Source organism: Ischnura elegans, chromosome 1, assembly GCF_921293095.1.
Source record: "Ischnura elegans chromosome 1, ioIscEleg1.1, whole genome shotgun sequence".
NCBI classification, from domain to species: domain Eukaryota; kingdom Metazoa; phylum Arthropoda; class Insecta; order Odonata; family Coenagrionidae; genus Ischnura; species Ischnura elegans.
In genome coordinates, this window is record NC_060246.1 from 73,074,110 (window position 1) to 73,094,383 (window position 20,274).

Genomic DNA, 20,274 nt, shown 5'->3' on the forward strand with positions numbered 1-20,274 from the left:
TCCACAGTGCGATGATGAATGTAGAGCGATTCATTTATTCTCATCACAGTGCAATCTGTGTAATCCAGTCTTGCGGTAATCCGAAACGTTCAGTTATCCAGCGTGCAGGGTTGGAGTCCTCCCTTCGGCTAATATAATTACGTCAGTTTTAAATATAATATTTTTCAATACATCGTATTTGTCTTATTATTATGTATGTGGGTGATCGTCAGTTCATAATTTGCATGAAGTTTTGGTTACGTGACCCCTTTAATCGGGAAAATAAATATTCTTTGCAGAGTCACGGGGGTGTCCAGGGTTTATTCTGCCTTTATCGACCATAATCGTTATTATTAATTTGGATATCTACCTTGACTCAAACCCTAAGCAGTAAGTAGAGATGGGGTCACCATGCGTATTTAATTGCAAAATTATACCTTGGAGATGTTTTTGTGCATTGTGCTTCTTGCACATTTTCAATGATGTGGAGTTTTCAAATATCCGACATTGCCACGGCAGCATGTGTGTCGGATTAGCGAGAGCGCACTGTATTTGCAGTACAGTTTGGACTATCAAAAGGGATGGAATTGAGTTGCTGTGAATTTGATAGGATATATAATTTGGAAGATAAATTTCAGCCAACAATCGTAATTATAACTTATTTCTTTGTGAAATTCGGTTCGCTGTGCCTGTCAGTGAAACGAGTGGTAACTTTTGCGAACCCGTTTTGAGGCGTGATAGGTGACTATACATTTAGTGGCACGAATCCTCTTTTTTACCTCCATGAGATAAGGACCGTGGGTTTGGGTTTAGTGAGGGGTCGCATTATCCTCGCTCTACCGGGCATATTTGTTTGCTTCCCCGCCAGGCTAATTCTTAAAAACATACTGTAACATATTAAACATTTCAGATTGCATGGAGTATACCTGTCAATCTCCTGTTAATTTACCTGTATCACGGTGAAAAATTTTTACCACGTTGAAAAAATTGATATAAAATTATCACATCCAATTTCAGATATTACTAAAACTCTCTCCCTGTTTTGGTAAACTTCGGAGCATAAGTTTTAATGTTGTTGCTAAAATTCTTTGGATAGGCTTGATACTTTTCTAAAGGTCTTTCTCGTATGGGCTTATTTTTCTTTTTCCGTCTCAGCAAGCAGGCGTAATTTTTTTCCCAGTAATACATTTTGTTCCATAATATGTGAAGTACTGCTTTTATTGGTGAAGGTTATAGTAATGAGAGGTGTTCCATGAGTCTGGCATGCAGCAGTCAATACATGGCCTGTCTCGTAATGAACCTGTTTTTGGACATCTTTATGACCACTTCTTATTATATTCCCAGCTAAATCGATCCTCTTTCAATAAAATGCGGGCATTCAGCTCCCGATGAAGAAATTACTGCATTTTCTACTTCTCTGTATAATATAGTGATCGTTCTTGCTTTCGGAATGTCATTTTAAGTGACGCATGCATTTGTGTAAGCTTGTCGTGAAGATAAAGATGTTTTTTTTCCTACAATACTCTTCCTGTAAAAAAAACATTAACCAATATTCTTTTACGTTTTATTTAAGAGGATTAAGGAGAACTCGTAATACCAACAGACGGCTACCACTCCCAAGGAAACTTACGCCGGCAGTAAAGTGATGAATAGGTACCAGATAACAACGGTGTGGAACGTGAAACGTGAACGTGCTAACCTCCTCGAGAAGCGAACGTCATTATTTCGCTTCTCAAGGAGGTTAGCAAGATTTTCCCCTTCTTCCAGTGTTCCATCACTTATTCCTCGTTCACTCTATCTTCAAGTAGGAAATCATAATTATATCGTTCTTTAATGCACCATCTCACAATTGGCATACGTTTGCTCCATCAAATCTCGCTTTTATTAGTGTAATATTTTGTGATCGACAGCAAACATTTTACTCTGAAGTTTTCAAACAGAATGAATATGATAATTATTGCGTAAAAACTTAGATTTTTATTTTAGGTTTCAACAAATAAGATGGAACTGTTGGATTTTTCAGATTATGGTAGTAACTAACCTATTTTATAATGATTCATATTCTTAATGTATGGTAGATGAGCAGCCTGGTCGAAAAAGAGGGTAGTTTTTGCCAAATTTTATGGAAAAACGGAAAGGGTTTCAAGAATATTTTTTTATTTCAGCAATGAGCAGTTAATGCTACAAACTGCCTTAACCAAAAGATGATTAAGTACGAAGACGGACACTCGAAAATCACGGGCAAATATTGAAAAGAGCTGTCTTGAAAATTACATAAGAGGATTATGTTAAATCTGCTATTAATGTGTTCAACCGATTCTCCAATGTCTTTTTCATGAAACGTTTCCTTTTTACTAATTATTCACAAGAATCGGGTTTTTTCTACGACTTTCACTGTTAGCGCAACTCTAATTTCGACTGCTGTATCGTAAAAATTTTGAATACTCCTTTCCAATTTACCATATTTCAGGGGACTTTCACGACAACTAGTCCATTAATATATCTGTGATTCTCAAGTTTTTGATTGAATTTTGGAAGAAATAAATTTTCCTTGAGGCATTCTGCGGAAGAAGTCTACGGAAGTCTAGAAGTTACCTTACATATCTCGAATGGACTGAGATATTTTATCCGATTCTTTTCTCATTCATTGACTTTTACATAACATATGTTTAGAAGTAATAGATATTTCTAACTTTGCAACTGTGTTTGGTTCGACTGGAATTCACCTTCAGGATGCCAGAGAAATTACTATCCCTTTATTTAGACCGTAGTACCACTTTGCTGTATGATAGTTGATTGACTTATATCTTCCCATTCCATATTTTGTAGATGTTTTCGCGATTTTTTACTCTCATTATGCTACCGAATTCTGTCTCTTTTCTAAATAAAAGATCACGTTGCTCTTCGTGAGGAGGCATTTTTTTCAGATCGTGTGACCTCGATAGGCCGAGATCCTTTTATGATTGGTCATATTTTCCAGCCTGAATAAAATCTTTACAATCAAGTTTTTTCTTCGAGCGAAAAATAAAAGCATGTGATTGGAGAGGATAATTTCGAATTATAATTTATTTTGCTCTTTTATTCGTGGCGGATGATGATGTACTCTCACGCAGGGGACAGTTTTAACGAGGAAAGCCTCGGAGCTACGGAATTTAAAATTTCTGGAGAACTCAACCGTTTGCTATCTTGCGTTTGGGCATCTCTTCGGTGGAGTTGAAAACGTGTGGAAAGAAAACGTAGAAAATGTAATGAGTGACTATTTGAATGACGCAAGATCCAGATAGTCTTCGGCGATGTTATTTTCTGTGAAAAAAGTATTCGTAAAAAAAAGTTTTCATTTCGTTATCATTGAATTTTTTAAGACAAGAATATATATTCCTGATGCCGAGTTTCAACGGTTTCTTCAAATTTTTTATCAGTAGCCTTGAGAATGGGTAACGAGATGGAACGCGAAACGTCGGCTTCCTAAAAATGTTTTCACCCGCGCGGAAACCCGAGAGAAATTTATTCATTGGAAATTTTTAAACTTTGCCAGATGATAAATACAAATTTCACCCTGAGCACGTGTCATCGATTTCAAACTTTGTGAATGAATAGTTGCAGGGGTAACTGAAGGGAAATTAGCTAAATTTATTGTCTATTCCTTTCCCTGAAGGTCTCGGTTACACGTGAAACATATTGGTTGTTGATTCTAGAATACCGCAGAGGTTGCGAGCCATGCTAATTAGTGGCATCAGAATGTAAGTTAAGACGAAAAAAATCATTAAACTGCAGGAAAATATGCATAACATTTGAAATAATTAATTTCATTTTTATTTTTTGGTCACATCTGGCTTGATGTATAACTCCATTTGCCGTTTTTATGCCGGTTTAATGCATTTGTTATGTTTTGTTATGTTACGAAATGGAAAAACGTTATTCATAGACATTTGAAAAAAATGATTGTTTATGAAAATGAAAAGTTAATCATTGTTGTAATTAATGTGCCTGCAAACTGTACTTTATTATTTTTGTTTTATGATTTTTTTCCTGAACAATAAATATTAAAAACTTGTTTGTTTTACGTAAGGCTACTGAAAGAGACTTCAACCTAATGGGCTAACATACAAATAGGTCCTCGACTCTTTCCATTTTCTTTTATTCTGGAGAAACTCTTTTCTGAGAGGCAAAAGAGAAGGAAAGCGTAATGGAATGGGTTGCATGTAAGAATAATAATAAGGAGGAAAGTTCATGACCAACAAACCAGGCGAGCAAAAGGTTGAATAATTCACCTCAACCTTTGTGAGGCAGTTCAACAGCTTTCAGCCGTGGCGGAGGATCTACATAAAAGAGGAATGAGAATGGTCGAAAAAAGAGAGGTATTTCGGCGGCTTTAAAGTCACCTTTCTCATGTATTCAGTCCTTGCTTTTGAATTACTGGTAGTGAAGGATGAAATAGGTAACAAATGACAGGGTGAAAAGCCAAGGGATACCTACTAGTGATTTCTTTTAAACAGAGTTAAGTACAGTCATTGACAGGAGAAATATACTAAAACTTGGAGACCAAGGGATACGATTGAGTTTTTTGTTTTGTGCTGACATCGAGTAAAAAAGCAAATGTACCAGGGCATTTCCATGAAAATGTCAACTTTTTCTCACAAATTAAAATTTAGGCTGGAAATATTTTATCTTTATAAATCAACAGCCAATTGATTGGATTTCAAGAAATCGATGTTTAAAATATTATTCACAGCCTTGCTAACAGTTTTCAAACTATACATCGATTCACAGAGCTTTAAAGATGTTTTAAATCATTACACTTAGGACGTTGACCTCGCAGTAATTCCGTCACATGTTAATTATGGGCTTGTTTAGAAGGTATTTCGATAATTAATTTTGTTTATGTACATGAAAATCACCTTCATAAATGTTTTTTGATCATGCACAGTTAAAATTTTTACAATTTTTTTATATATTTTACAATTCAATCGAAATATCCTATTGCATAGTTTTCTCTAAAGGTAATTCCGTCACAAATGGAATTGCCCACCACTCAACATCTTGTTAATCTCGTTAGTTTTCTTTACCCAATTTCTCTACCTAATTCTGCCAAGTAAAAACATCGCTTGTACCCCTCGGCTTCTCACCCCCTCACATGTTCTAATTCACCCATCAACAATGTACTAAATATGACATACCTCACACCCTCATGGGTAAAGGACACTATGCCCGTTTTCCTAATTTTTCCGGAGAACAGTTTTATAATTAAAAACAATAACGAGTAATTACTAGCACGTGTGGTTAATATACCAATACCGTTATGATATAAAATGTTTTAAACTTGTCAGCTAACCTGATAGTCACTACTGATTAAATATTTTTTAAATCTTAAAAATTCTCTCCTGAAAAATTAGGAAAACGAACATTTGTCCTTTACCTTCGGGGTACAGATACAGGTACAGATGACTTTATTCTTCAGTCTTGGATCATTTTAAACTTATATTGCGTCATATTCTACACTAATGTGATTTTATGATGTACACAAATCCGAACCAAAACATTCTGAAATGTTTCGACAAACTTTGTCTTTCTATGAAACATCTCCCTATTTGGGCCCTCTTACCCTCCTCATCCCTCTTTCATGTTCTATATAAATGCACCATCCTATTTTACAATGCCAATACATCCCGGAAAATGACAAAAAGTTTGCGAAACTAATAAAAAGTGCATATCAGTACATTGAGTACTGCATGAAAAAGCGCATACTGTGTCAGGTACGGAGCAGAGAGCTTGAAATTGCCGCAAAGATGATGCTATGGATGGTGGATGAGAATTTGGCCTATGCGTTGGAGGTGTGAGTACGAAGGGTAGTGAAGAAGCCGAAATGTGCGGAAATCAAAATGAAATAGGAAGTGCTAGACATGGTGGGTGAGAACTAGAAATTGCTAGAAGAGAGTAACGTTATTCATTATTGGCTTTGCCATTTATTTTATTTTAATTAGTGCAACGGGGTATAACAGCTGCCTTTCCTCCCCTGCAATAACTAATTCCCCAAACGTAAAAAACGCCCAAAGAAGCCTTATCAACCAAAAATAAATAGGTTGAATGAACGTAAATTAAAATGAATCCTTATTATTTAAGTATTTTTTCGGTTGAGGTAGGTTTACGTGGCGCGATTCAGTAATTACCCGGCCAACTCTATCCCCACATTCAACTGCCTTCTTTTATTCATAGTAAAGCCTGTTTCAATAGATCTTCATATTAGTATTCATTTCCTTCCCCTTCCTCGCTTATCAAACATTCCTCTCTAGAGCACTGATTTAAGCATTACCTTCCCGCTCAGTGCTCGCTCCATTCTAATCGTCTTTTTCCTCCGTATCTCAACTATCTTCTTCCTCTCGGTCTACCTCACCTTCTCCGTTCTTCTGGTGGTCCTACCTAAATGTCCTCACCGTAAACCCTTACACTGTGGCGGGACCTACAGGTCCCGTATTTGACTCACGATCTAGGGGAATTTTTTTCTCATGGCAATAGGGTAGTTTCCTTCATCAAAGAAAACGAATGGCATTGAATGCGATTTGTTACCCACCATTGGTGTATTCATAAGATACAAATTATTTGGTTTTAGAATTCCCAGTTTAGGCGAATGTTAATCGTCAATTTTAACCTCATTTGAAAAAGGCCGGATTGGCGCCCATGCGGTGCCACTCCACATGACGTCACAGGGACCTAGTTTCTATACGAGTAGATAGGAGTTTTACATCGTCTGAGGTTACCAATACATGCATGAGGCACAGAGCTCAGGGAAACATCTCTTAATAATCACCTGTTAAAACTGCCTATATGGTCGGAAAGTTTCCTTCGTTTGGTAATTTTCACTTTTCATTTAATCGCGAAAAATAGATATCGTCATTTAAAAATCTAAAAGCCTGAAATGCGTACTCCAGGAGTAATAATCTTTCGATTTAGGCAATAAAAAAATAATAGGAAACCACCCTATTCATGTATATTTCATCGTCGTTCACGCGGCGATATTACACCACACAGTCCAGATCAGACTATTCGCAAGCCTTTTCTTTTATCTCTTACGTAACGATTACATCATCAGCTCTTAAAAAAACCATAAACATAAATAAAACATGCTGTGCGTTGTAAGGAGAATAAGGGGTCAGGCAAGGTCTGAATGGAGCTCGAAGTGTGATAAAGCGAGGGGATGCTAAAAATTGTGATAGGAGGAAGGATTTCCTTCTTCCTCAAGGCTTTACTTAGTCACCATCCGGAGGAAGAAGTCGTCTCTCCCAAGGGAGAGAACCAAGTTTTCGACAGGGGTGTGGAAAACGGTGGTGGATGGGTGGGAGATAGAGAGAGAGAGAGAGCAGAGAAGCGTGTTGAGGGAAGGAAATAAAGAAAGAAGAAGAGGAGTTGGGGGAAGGTGACCCCAGAGTCCTTGGGGCGCTGCGTAAGAAAAGGCCCCGCTTTTCAGTACCTCTCCCCTCCCTCGCCCTCCTCCGTCGTTTGCCCCACCTCGGAACAATGCACGGACCCATCTTAAGAGGAAGTCAGCTCGTAAAATGAGCGCGATGAGATTTGCTTTATCTTTCGGCACTAGTCGGAAAATATGCCGTCTCTGAGTTCACTTGGAAATTCTAATTCCAGGCATGAGCTTCAAAAGAATATGGGACCGCATACCTTTCAGAGTATTCCTCCTAGATAATTGAAAGGTTTAGGTACTTCATGAAACCCGATGTATTAACTGAAAATTTGGTGTATTTCTCTTGTTTTTGGAATTTCGACATGGAAAGCAGTTTTTGGTAGGTGAAATAGTTGGATGATGAAAACAGGGGCGGTCTGGAGTGACTGGGGGCCCTAGGCTGAGGCTCATACTGTGGCCCCCCTTACCGGGGAGTTCGGGGGCCCTCCCCCCGAAAATTGTGGGGAATTGCATGCCCAGAAATAGATTTAGATGCTATTCTAGCTCTTGAAAACCATGTAAAAGTTGGTAAAAAAATAGCAATTTCGGAAGAAAAAATACTATAAAAAGTGAAAATTTCACAGCTTATAAAATTTAATAATGTATTATGGTTATATTATCTATTATTTGGTGAATTTATTCTTGAAACTGCGCGGAAACCTAAAAACAACTATAGAATTAATTTGTATAACCCTTTCAAAAAAGGATCAGGTTCTTTTTTATCTTCTGACACTTATAATTTATTTTTTGGATTGATTGAACAAAATATTTTTACGCTGAGGATGCAGACATTGTAAAGCAACTAATGATAACGAAAGATTTTATAAATGCACACAAAACTTTGTTTCAAGATAACCGAGTATTTTTTATAACACCTTTCATATACGCTTCACGATTCACGAGAGCGTTAATCTAATCTCGTGGCTTTCGGCGATTGCCGACCAGCCCACCTGGACAGACCACCCCTGGATGGAACTATGGAAAATATATGAGGTGGTCGGAGAATGAACGCAGCCGATTCAGATAATACCGCTATTGAGGAGGTTTCCTTACACGAAGCTCTTAATCGGCCTCAAAAATTTTACTGAAAGCTTTTTTTATGACCAACGTCTAATTTCCTGAAAAACTAGTTTCTTATTACAGTGGCATTTAGCATTAAGAATTCACCATAATAATGTCTTAAGGTCAACGAGAACATATGCAATTGCGAACGACGATCCCAGTCTTCCCTATTTATCAGCATTCTATAATTTTTATGACAGGTCATAATTCTTCCGAGAAAAAAGATAGGGATATTAGGAAGAGAATTTTTCACAAGAGCTGATTTTCTTCGGAAACAAAATTGTTAGGTTTTCAGTCTTCTCAGTGTATGCAATCAACATTTCGCTGTACACTCTTTCTCTTATTAATTATTTTCTCCTTTTTTCCTAAGTATTATTATACCTTTTGTCTAGTAATAACTCTGCATGCTATTTATTCTATTGACTTTAGTCGTAACTTTCATCTACGATGAAAAGAATCCTCATCGACGAATATTTTAATTTTAATGCCTTTTTTAAGCTATTCTAATTTTTTGGCTGCCATCACAGGATGCAAATGAGGAATATATTTAGTTTTATAGTTCATATGGAGTGAATATTTTTGAGGACCGAGTTCAGTCTTCCTCTCGTCGCCGTGCACCCCGAAAACAAGTGAAACGCTCAAGGCGAATACCTCCACGTGTCTCACGTGTCCAGGCTGAGAACGTGCCGCAGGGAATGCTGGGATGGGGCATTGCTGCCCTCCGGACTCTGTGTATCAGGCATGATTCCCAGTCTAAGTAGTTGGGGAAATCACTAAGGTCTAAATCCTCAAGGGGAAGAAGGCTTTTCTTGGCAACCAAACGATTCGCGCCGAAATTTCTGGATTGATACCAGATAATACCCCTTACAATGGCAACAAAAGAGTAGTGGTAGGAAACACAATGCTTTAAACTCCTTCGTAGCCAGAATACGACTCAAGGGTAGTTCATTCGAAAGATTAATGCTATTGCTTATGTTTAGAAAAAGCTTAAGTATGGATTATTCTGTAAGCGATAAAAAAAGAGTAACTTTATAGAAATACTTTTCTCAGTTCTTGACCATTTTATATGATTTTGACTTTTGATTTTTATTATTTCGACTTTTTACTGATCTCTTTTTTCAATAAAGAGGCAAGTATCGGTCCACCTATGCAAGCTTTGACGAAATCCTCGAAACTGTTTAAACATGGCAAATTTGGTTAAAGTAAAAGGGTTACTGATAAATTCGTTTTAAAAATTAATAATAGAATTAATTATATGATGATACCTCACGATAATAATTTTTAAAACGCTCCCAAGTTATGTCCATAGCATAAAAATTAATAATTGTAAAGTGATAACGTTGGCCGATGCTGGCTAGTTCAGTGGCAAAGTGTTTAATCTCCTGGGAATTCTAACCAATATGAAATAAATCGTGACTCAGATCATGGATTGGAGCGTAGGTAGTTATCACCTATACTCCTTTACACTTCTTTACACTCCCATACACTTTATACTTCTATTTTGAATATTCTGGCTATAGTCTCTCTATCATTATTATTGTTTATCGGATCAATTTTGGAAAATTTTTTGATTCCATTCCATAATTTGAATGCCTTGACTTAGACATGTTAACCTCGCGAGGATAGCGCCTATTTACACGATGATTCCGTCGAATACCTTTTGTGCAAACTCTTTGGAGGCTGCGTGCGAGAAGGCGGATTTGTTCAGCTGAGAATGAGGAAATCTACAGCTTATCTCATCCTTTTTGCGGAAAAAATGTCGCGTTATCGCTGTAAAGTAAAAAGGGAACATTAACATGCTTTAACCTCTTACTAATGAAAGATGCTAAGAGAATTGGTAATGTGTGTCGCAAGAGTTTCACACCTAAGCTGGATCTGATAAAAAATTCCCAGAACAAATACTTAAGTTTTTGTATTATCTTCATGGTGAAACCTTTGAAAAAACTGTACCACAACAAAAAGTGCATCATGATAGTGTATTCTAACAAAACGTTTCCGAGGATTACACGGCACAGGGCAACCACGTGGTTGTGCGTACGTTGGGTTGCGTCGCTCTAGGGGCAAGGGCCCTCAATTGATAGCCGAAGTTTAAATGTAGTTTGTCAAAAGAACTACGTAACCAAGAACAGGTGAGGAGGTATTGTTCGTAATTTTATGCCTATATGGAGATGTAGACGGGAGAATTAATTAAGATATTAGATATTTGCCCCTCTATTCTCTACTCAGCTTACTTACTTTTTCCTCTCTTAACAAGACCACGTCTTGACACATTTGGCACGTCATCTTCCCTATCACACTGCCACCTAACAAGCCTTCTAACTTCATTTCCACCGCGGTCCACTGTCTAATGTTCCATTTTTCTGCAGTCATACATTTTTTTCATCTGCTTGATTCCTCTGAGATACTTCACTCATTACCATGCTTCGGAGAATGAGTCGATTTTTTCAGCACAAACCGTGGACCTTCCCATGTCGCACCTATTTTTGTGATTGCACAAGTTGATTCACTAGGTATGAGCAGAATTACCCTGGATCTGAACCCAAATACCCGATTTTGCCTCGAACATTAAAAACAATTTAAATGACGGTATTCACGAGTAATTAGTGGGCCTTGGTTTGAGTCTTAGTGAGAGTGAATAATGCCATGCGGTAATTTAGTCGAGGGTGATGTGGTGTGGACCATCGCATGAATTTTGGGCGAAAATTCCACAGAGACAAAATCATTCGCCTTGAACGGGATTCGAACCCGTATCCCTCGATTTCCGGCCGACTGCTTTAGCCAGTCATTCTCCCCAGTGGAAATTTGTGGACTACACCGGACGTGCTAAAGCACTCGATCGGAAATCGAGGGATCGCACAATTTGTGCATTGCGGGTGACTCCGTAAAGTTATCGCCGTGGCTAGTCCCGGTATACTTAAATTCCCATGAATCTCACTTTTTCAATTTTATGATTTTGATAAGATGATAGAACAACCTTATAGGCCATTCCTTGAGGCATGATGGCTTGATGCATAAAATCTTCGAGGGATGATTGGATAACAGGAAAGGAAGACCTCAAACAAAATATGTGGAATAGGGAAAGAGGGATGTGAAAGAGAAGAAATGCGTAGGTGTGAAAATATTAGCTGTTGGGAAAATTGAACTGAGAATTGGTTAGAAACCAATCTTATGGTTGTGATAAGAGATGATGATGATGAAACTAGTGCCAGAATGGAGAGCCCTCCCACTTCTATTCCACGCTTTGGAAAGAAATTGCGTTCATTTCCAAGTGTTTCTCGGCGTAAAGACCGAGGGATGGATTAGAATTGGTAATGAGAGAATTGAGGAATTTGTAAGGAATCGTTCCCGGGAGCCAACCGCCTCCTCCTCTTGTATACAATACGCTGTTTCCACGCAGGAGAGATGGGTCGCATGACCACGGAACCCCGTGCCCCAGGAAGGTCACCTTCATCCAAGTGCTCGGGACGAACAAAGAGGGGAAGGGGGCGAACACAGGAGGAAGGGGGTGGAGAGGAGTTGGGGCCACAAAAGAAGCCCTCACCGGAAAACTTCCACAAACTTAATTATTCCTACTAAAAGGAAAGAGGGATGTGAAAAAAATTATGTACACTCTAAAACTGATTTAACCTTCTTTTATTTTCATCCAAGTACTGATATAGCAGTTAAATATAGTAAACCAGTGCAATGTGAATTTGAATAATAAATTCACTTGTGATCCGTTGTTTCGGGTGTTCACGGAATCGGCTCAATATAATGAAAAGTATGATCTTGTAATTCCACATAAATTTATAAATGGACGATCATCTTGTGAGTCTATGAAATTATTTACGTGGTGCAAACGGAGATCCTTTACTTACCAATAGCTCCCCCCTCCGTCCGTCTTGAATTGCTTTTTCTACGTCATCCTATGAGGATATTCATCATCATCATCTTCACTTCATCACCTGATTATGATGTGCCACGTCGAAATTTAGATTGTCCATCAAATAATTTTGGTGGAATCACAAAGTGTTACTTTTCATTGTGAATTATAATCCGTCTAAAATCGAGTTAAGATCATAAAACCACAGGTACATGCTCTACGGTCTATATAGCTACAATGAAATGTTTGATCATCTGGTGAGTCTATGAAATTAATCACGTGGTAACGGAGAGCCTTTACTTAGCAATAGTTCACCCTTCTGTCCGTCTTTAATTGCTTTTCCCAAGGTCATCCTATGAGGATATTACCTTCTCTTTCTCCTTCAACGGTTTTCTTTTCCTTGCAATTTTTGTGTCTCGTGATATGGCCAAACCACCTTGTCTTTGTTCTTTGCCGCATAATTCTCCATAGCGCCCCATATTCTTCCACTCTTTTGTACCCAACAATTATCAGATTCTACTAGCTACTCAACTAACTCAACGAAAAAAATGTCACCTCAAGAAAATTTGGTGTGTCGTGTAACGGTAAGTCTGTACTGATTGAATACAGTAACTCTTGAATTTTCTCTAAAATTATAAAATTTTGTTTTTAATGCTTTATATTCAGTCAATAAAGAAGTGGGGAGGTTGTTAGTTCGCTTTAAAGGATTCAGCTCGTTAATTCGAGCTAATCAACCGACCGCTAACCCGGAACATTCACAGGACGAAAATGCATCCGTAGACGAAGAGAAATGAGTATAATTCCTCGTTCTGTGTATACGTGTGAGCGTTGGCGAAAAGCAGAATAGGTGCGAAACCTGCGAGAACTGCTGAATTTGCTGATAGGACGAAATGGCGACGAATCACTTAAAATCTGCAACGTTCGCTCACGACTTTAAAAGCTCTGCCCTCGCATACCAACTCGCTCCTTCAAGGTGCCAGACGCATATCGACGCGGGGTTGTGACGCTGAAAGATAAATAAAGTTTGGAGGGGAAAAAAAGAAGACAGACGCGAGAAGTTGGCGCGCGAGTGCTTTGTTTTGCCATGGCAACCCGCGTATCCAATTACGAACACACGACTGTGCATTCACCACCTCGCGAGTCGGGAGGCAAAATGATGCATGCCGTCAGCTTCGTTTGATCCTTGAAAGGAGAATCAACTCTCGGGGAATAAATAAATAGCCTCGCCGATCGAGAGAGTACCTGGTTCTGATACGGCGTTTGCCTCGTCTTTCCCTTGATTATGCTCAGAAAGGTGGAAACGTTTCCTCTTTTCCAGTCGTAGAGAAGCCAAGTCGGGTATTTATCTCGGAAACATTATCATTAAATCATATTAAATATTTTTTCATATTTTTAATTGCGCGTATGGCTTTATTGGGGAACCTAGTAGTTTAACATGCATTTTAATACCTCTCTCGAAAAGTAATTACGTGAAATTATGTTCTATAATTAAGTGATCATTTTTATTCAAGTTTATGTCATCATTTTTAATGTTTGCCATTCTTGTGAGGATTTATGAACAAAATTAATTTGATACCGATCCATGAAAAAATAATTCAGCTTCAAAAAAATGTATGTACTTTATATGTGCTTGTGCATATTAGTAAAATACACTCAATACACTTAGTGCAATTGAAACGCCTCGTAAGCTGGATGTCCTTCAATTCCTGTGTTAAGCGCTGATGTTGGATCCCCGTGCCGGTCGCAGAAACGTAATTACTGAATACTTTACATTTATGAAAAAATAAGACGCGAAATATTTTATGAACTTTTTTATATGATAGGATAGGATTCTCATTGCTGTGATGTTAAAAAAACACTTATCAGAGTTTGCCTTTCATGTTTTACGGCCTCGGTGGCGGCGGGAAACTGTTCTTGCATGGCAAACTGAAGGTCGCGGGTTCGAGTCCCGCCTGGGTAGTGTGTTTGGTGTTAAGATTTTTTGAAAACATTTACGCATATGATCAAGGATTCGGTAGTCGATTGTAGTGCTCAGCCTGGAAAGGGCATAATTTTCTGCCCCTCTTTACTAATATTTATCACCACCTTTGGTGACATTTAATTTCCCTATGATTCACCCTCAACTAGTAACAATAATGATGTCGTTAAAATTTGGTGTTCATCAAAATTATTAAATATAAATAAACATCCATTTTTTCGAGGAAAAGTTTTGAGGAGAAACTTTATTTAGGAAATAGTTATTGTAAAAACCCAACTTTGTCATTCAATCATTCACTTTTTAATTTTATTGATAATTATTGATAAAACAGCACTATTTGGCCTTTACATCGGAAGCTACTACAAGTAAAAATTGACGACCAGAAACATACATGCCCTGGTAAGGGGTAACCTTACCAGGTGGGACTCGAACACGAAACCTTCAGTTTGTCTGGCGAGGACTTCACTTCGCCGCCACAGAGGCTGGCAAACTTGAAAGATAAATTCTGATGTCACCCCAAGTAATCATCAAAAACCTCGCAATCCTAAGTATCGTTCGCGGCTAAACTAACCTTAACTGTTTCTCTGCATCGACTTTTTCAGTCCGCAGCGTTTTCCTACATCTCCCGTTGCAATTACGGAATCCACCCAGTTCTCCAGAGCGTTGTGTGAATGTCTCGTTTCCCGAGGATGTTTCAATTTTGATTTTTTTTTGGTCCCCTCACTTCCACGAATTTCCTCGAGTCGTTAGGGTCGAGAGAAAGGGTCTCGCCTTAATTAAAACGCACCCTCGATTTCCCGTCAGCTCTTGGCTTTCGACTCCCCGGCATAATTAGCCACCGCCTCGCCTGGCGAGTGCTCTCAGCGGCGCAGGCGTTTCTACCGAGGCGTCTAAGATCACCCGAGGGCAGCACCAGGTGTTCGCAAAATCCTTGTCTCGGGCACAGCCTCCCCGGGGAGAAACCCTAAATAACACTTTCGTGATCCCAATTCTTCCGCTATTTCGTTCCAGGCGAGGCTAAACGTTATTCTTGAGTGGAAAATAAATTACTGGGATTTAAACGCAGCATCTTTTAATGAAATCCGGGCATGATGAAGTATGGAAGACTGCGACTTGAATTTATGATATTTGCATAAAAAAGTATTGAATTTTTCCTTTTTTTCTGTGACATTTATCGCTTATGTGGTATGTTTCCTGATTTTTCTCTTCCTATCATTTTATTAATTATAGTATAATGACTAACCCGTCAAATATTCTACAGTAAATTTACAGCTATTGCGACGAACCCTGAATATGTGAGAAAAGTTGCAATCTAATGATAGCTTATGATATCTTAAGCACTGATGTCAGTTATTAACTAACCTCATTTTGTATCAATATGAACAATAGAAAAAATTGTGCTCGTGTTAAGTCGAAAATGTAATAAAGGTAATGGATATTTATTTTTATAACAGAACAAGTTTCACTCCTGCTTAGTGGTCTAATGTCTGAAATGAATCCCTTTTCCTAATTTTTAAAGAAAATTACACGATAGTTTTTCATTTACGTAACGTATTCCGAGGGCAAGACAACTAGACAACTTCATATTCTTGAAGAGAATCTTTTAAATCTTAAGTTATTAAGGAAAAGGGGAGGTTCATTTTTTCTTTTGGAAAAACGACCAGAATTACAGCAGGTGTATCAGATTATCAATGAACACGTGCTTTGCATGGGACCTAAATGTTTCAAGAATTCAGCTGTTTCGCAAATGTACCCGAGAAGGATAAATGGTGTAATAAACGTGAGGAATATAACAATCATAGCCCCCTTCAAGATGTTATCCTGTTCAATATTCTTGTTGTTTATATTCCCGTCATTGCTTCATCAACCTCCTCACGCTCCCCTTCATTTATGTTGCTTCCTCATTTCCCCTATGAATTTTAATTTTATAATGCCTAATGGAATACCTAAATTATTAAAGACTAGAATAGACTGGTGCCTGAGTGAAGATTTCTGTAGCCTTTAGGTTTTATTTGTCTATTTTCTTGTCATGGTTACCGTCTGCTTAGCGCTTGGCGTATGCATCCGTGCGCTGCCACCTACAGACTTGCTAAACCTCGGCCATGACTTGCGATCTTCTTGTCAGCGCTAATGCACCCAGCCTCACTTTTAATCCATTAAGCGTTATAAATAGAGATGGAGAGAAGAGGGGAAGATGCAGTGGGTGTGATCGTAAAGCTCCCGTGGGATGTTCCCACAGCTAGAATAGGGAAAATAGGAAGAACTATGAGGAGCACAACTGGGATCTGGGAGACTAGATAATTTTTAAAATGGTTGTTGCTGTTAGAATACTAAGAGAATTTAGTCTAGCACTTTACAATTTTTTAGGAACTCAGACTAGATGAGGTCGTAATTGGTCATTTTATAATATAAATAACGACCGCAGTTTCCCAAAATTATTTCGATGCGTGCGATAGAAACATTATTGTGACTATTATTAAGTAAAAATAGCTCTTGCATTTGTACCTAATCATTTCATTTTTCATGATTATTTTTCCTTCTTACGAATTAAAATAATTGTGGGAAATATCAGTTGTTATTTTCATTGTAATAATTCTTAATGCTTCGTTTTAAGTTTTCCCTCCTTTACTTTGAAATGTATTCACTCATAATTCACAACACTGATTACCTAACTCTTGCGTTTCGCGTATCACCTTACCTTGTGGTCAAATTTGTCTCTTATATGCAGTTTTCTGTATTTTATTCTGTGTCCTCTTTGCTTTTACGAGAAGGTTCGAATCCTATTAGGGTAATTTGAGGCAACCTATAACTAACCTCATCGTTGCCGTAAGGTTTTTAAGCTTGATGAATTTCAGAATCTTTTACTGTTTCGTCGTCCATAAATAATTTCCTCTAGCTCCTCCCAATCAAATACCTATTTACCCTTCCCGATTTGAATTAAAAATATTCACAATGTGTTATACTACATTCCCAAGTCCTTCGCCGATTTATAAAATAGCATAGCAACGGAATATCCTAACCGTTAATCTTCTCTTCGTTTTTCACGTTACGGCATAAATGAAAAAGACTGTTGCACTTATAACCATCATCTGTCTTGTTTACAACGCTAAGTTCTGATTTAAATTGCTTAATTAAACATTTAAAAATTTCTGGGTCCATCTCTCTTGCAAGCTCATATCGGTCCTCTGGAATTGTTGCACTGTCATTTCACCACAGAATAGCAGGAGACTTTAAATGCTATTATGCTGGTGGTCGTCATCAGAACATTGAGACTCGGCGATTTATCCTCATAAAAATGACGCTTCTGAAGAAGCGCTCGTGAACACGTGGTGTTTAAGCTAAAAGGATTCTTTATGACAATTCTAATACTTTCATTGACATTCTAAGATATGCAGCTCGAAATTATTTGAATTGTTGTTTTGCATAAATCTCTAAGGTATAGTTGTACTTTCTTCATTCTAAGCAAACATACTTTACTCCATGAGGCATAATGTACGGTATATACAACGAATAAATAGGAAAATGAGGATATAAGTACCCATAATGAGATTGCGAAAGAATGTTTTATTTAACTTTCCAAAGGCTCTAACTAAATTCCGAAACTAAATTTATATTTAACCAACCATTTTGGTACGTATCACTGTAAATTTTCCCATGAAGAATTCTTACATTTAAACCCAGAGTGATAGAGTAAACGAGGATAGAAGAGGGCTGACTGACACTTTGCAGGCTGGATCCTATGGCTATATTTATCATCATGCATTCGAGATATTACAATACTCGTTCTACTTACAGTTTCCTTGTTTTTGTAGTCGGTGGTAAAACTCGTGATGCCCTTTTTCATTACTCTATCTAACCGGTTGACTTAAAAGAAAATTATCGCCCATTAGGTTTCAAGCTTGCATTTATTTTCAACCCTTTGATGTCGGAGAATAAAGGCTAACTCACACCCAGTCGATGAGTGAACTGTTTTTACGATCGGCCTCCTCACCAAATTGGTCGGTGGTCCACTGATGCAGAGATAGGTCGGCTCTCTCAAATAGGGATTACGCGTCCATTAATTCATTCATTACCCTTTCGCTTAAGGCCCCCCCGTGTTCCTCCTTTAATACCGGTTATCAGTGATGCTATCCATCTCATTTGCCAATCAAAGACGGTTGTAAAGTTAAGCGTTTTAATGGGGGGTCGGTTAAAGTCGTGTACTTACGTGACTGAAATAATTTAACGGGACATTTCTTACCGCTCATACATTTGATACTTCAATTAAAATGTTGGCAATCTGTTGGGACGCCCACAAAGACGTTAATTAAATTGTCGACTCGTTTGCCAATATACTCGAGAGCGAGGAGTTTTCATTTCATAGTTTAAGTCCTTCTTATCCGAATTGATTGCGCTTATTTGGAAATTTTTACGATAATTCAGTATTATGTGGTAGCTGAGAAATATCCTAAGTTACGTTTTGATCCTAGCAAAATTTTATTCCCTAATTCCTTAAGTAAAATTATCTGTTCGCCGGTCGCCGTAAAACATGTGATTGCTTAACTGATAAGAAAGGGGCGATAATTCAAGCACACAATGCATTGCTCCCATGCCAGAGAGTAGGACCGTCTCGATATAGATGAGAAGACTCGAAGGAAAATTTTACGTTTATTTACGAAAGGTTTTATGTTTTGCGGCTATTAGATAAATATCTATTTTACTGATGATCGTCACCCGCAGTAACTTAAAACTTGAATATTATGTACCGATCAATTTAAATATACGTAGTTTGCAACCGCAGCAGTGTAAGTGCACTTTTGGCTAAATTTTCCCCGTTTAACTCATTAGTATTCATAGTAGGCTTGCTGATAACGCTCATCTCTCGAGGTAAACATGTTTTCCTCCCTCAACCAAGTAAGGGTATTTTCTTTTCAATTCTACGGTTATCTTATCTCCGGTGATCGACCCCTGCAGATGCACATTCAATGTTTGTGAATCCCTACCTTCTATCTGCTGACTGCGCGTCGTGATGCGTATATTTATACCTCCTTTCTCCTCCATCTTTCTTCCAGGATTCGAGAATCCACAAGTTCGCACAGCGTGAGTGGCATCGAGCGTGAGGGTATTTTGCCTCGCTGTCTCGCTCGCCGCCTCCGCTTAATCCTGGCTGGGCCTTCGCTTCGCGGACGGTCTCGTAAGTCGCCTTGGCAGTGCTCTCCCGCAAGGACACCTCCAACAATCCCTCCTTGAGACCTGCTTCCTGACACCTTTGTTGGCTGCAAATCGGAAGACGCTACGAATGACAATCACCTAAATAATAGTAATCATTAGTACTTCGTCCGCGTCCGCGGTGTATCCTTCGAGTCGCGGAAGCGCTCCTGTCGAGGTTTGGATGCAAATCTGGTGAGTAGAACAGCAAGGGGTGATCCAGGGCTTTTTTCTGGTGGGGCACAAAGGTCTGACAGGCAAACGGTCTTCTCATATTTGAGATTGAAGTCAACATGCAACAATTATTGTGCGAAATATTCACTTTATTTTAATATGAGAGTTACTAATGTGAAAATATTAATAAGATAAATTTATAATAACGACAGTTTTCGAGGATCTTTTTTCAATATGGGCGATGCTTTTTTACGAGCGCTGACTAGCGAATGACTGGCAAATCTGCCGTCTTGACTTAAATCTTGACTTCTTGCTGAAATGGTTGAGGCCCCGTAATACACAAAACACAACATACGTAATGATAGCCGTATTAAAAATGTTGTCTATTTTTTAAGCGTCTGGGAACGAGCCCCACAAAATCCGCCTATGCATTTATGCTTAAATGCGTTTACGCATACATGCATTTGTTCTGACTTTAAATTACGAAATAAACTTTTTCTTTTCTCTCAATATGACCACTAATGCACCGCAATGTTGACCGTTCTTAATATATTTTGGTGCTGTAAAAGTCACTGTTTCATA

General features: G+C 38.3%; 1 long non-coding RNA gene across 1 annotated transcript in view; it reads left to right on the top strand.

Moving 5' to 3' along the window:
- The window catches only part of LOC124163419, a 170,524-nt gene that overhangs the window by 27,810 nt on the left and 122,440 nt on the right, over positions 1-20,274 (top strand). Inside the window, exon 2 of the long non-coding RNA XR_006865769.1 lies at positions 19,383-19,713. This is a non-coding gene — a long non-coding RNA (uncharacterized LOC124163419). The remainder of the gene's footprint in view (positions 1-19,382; positions 19,714-20,274) is intronic.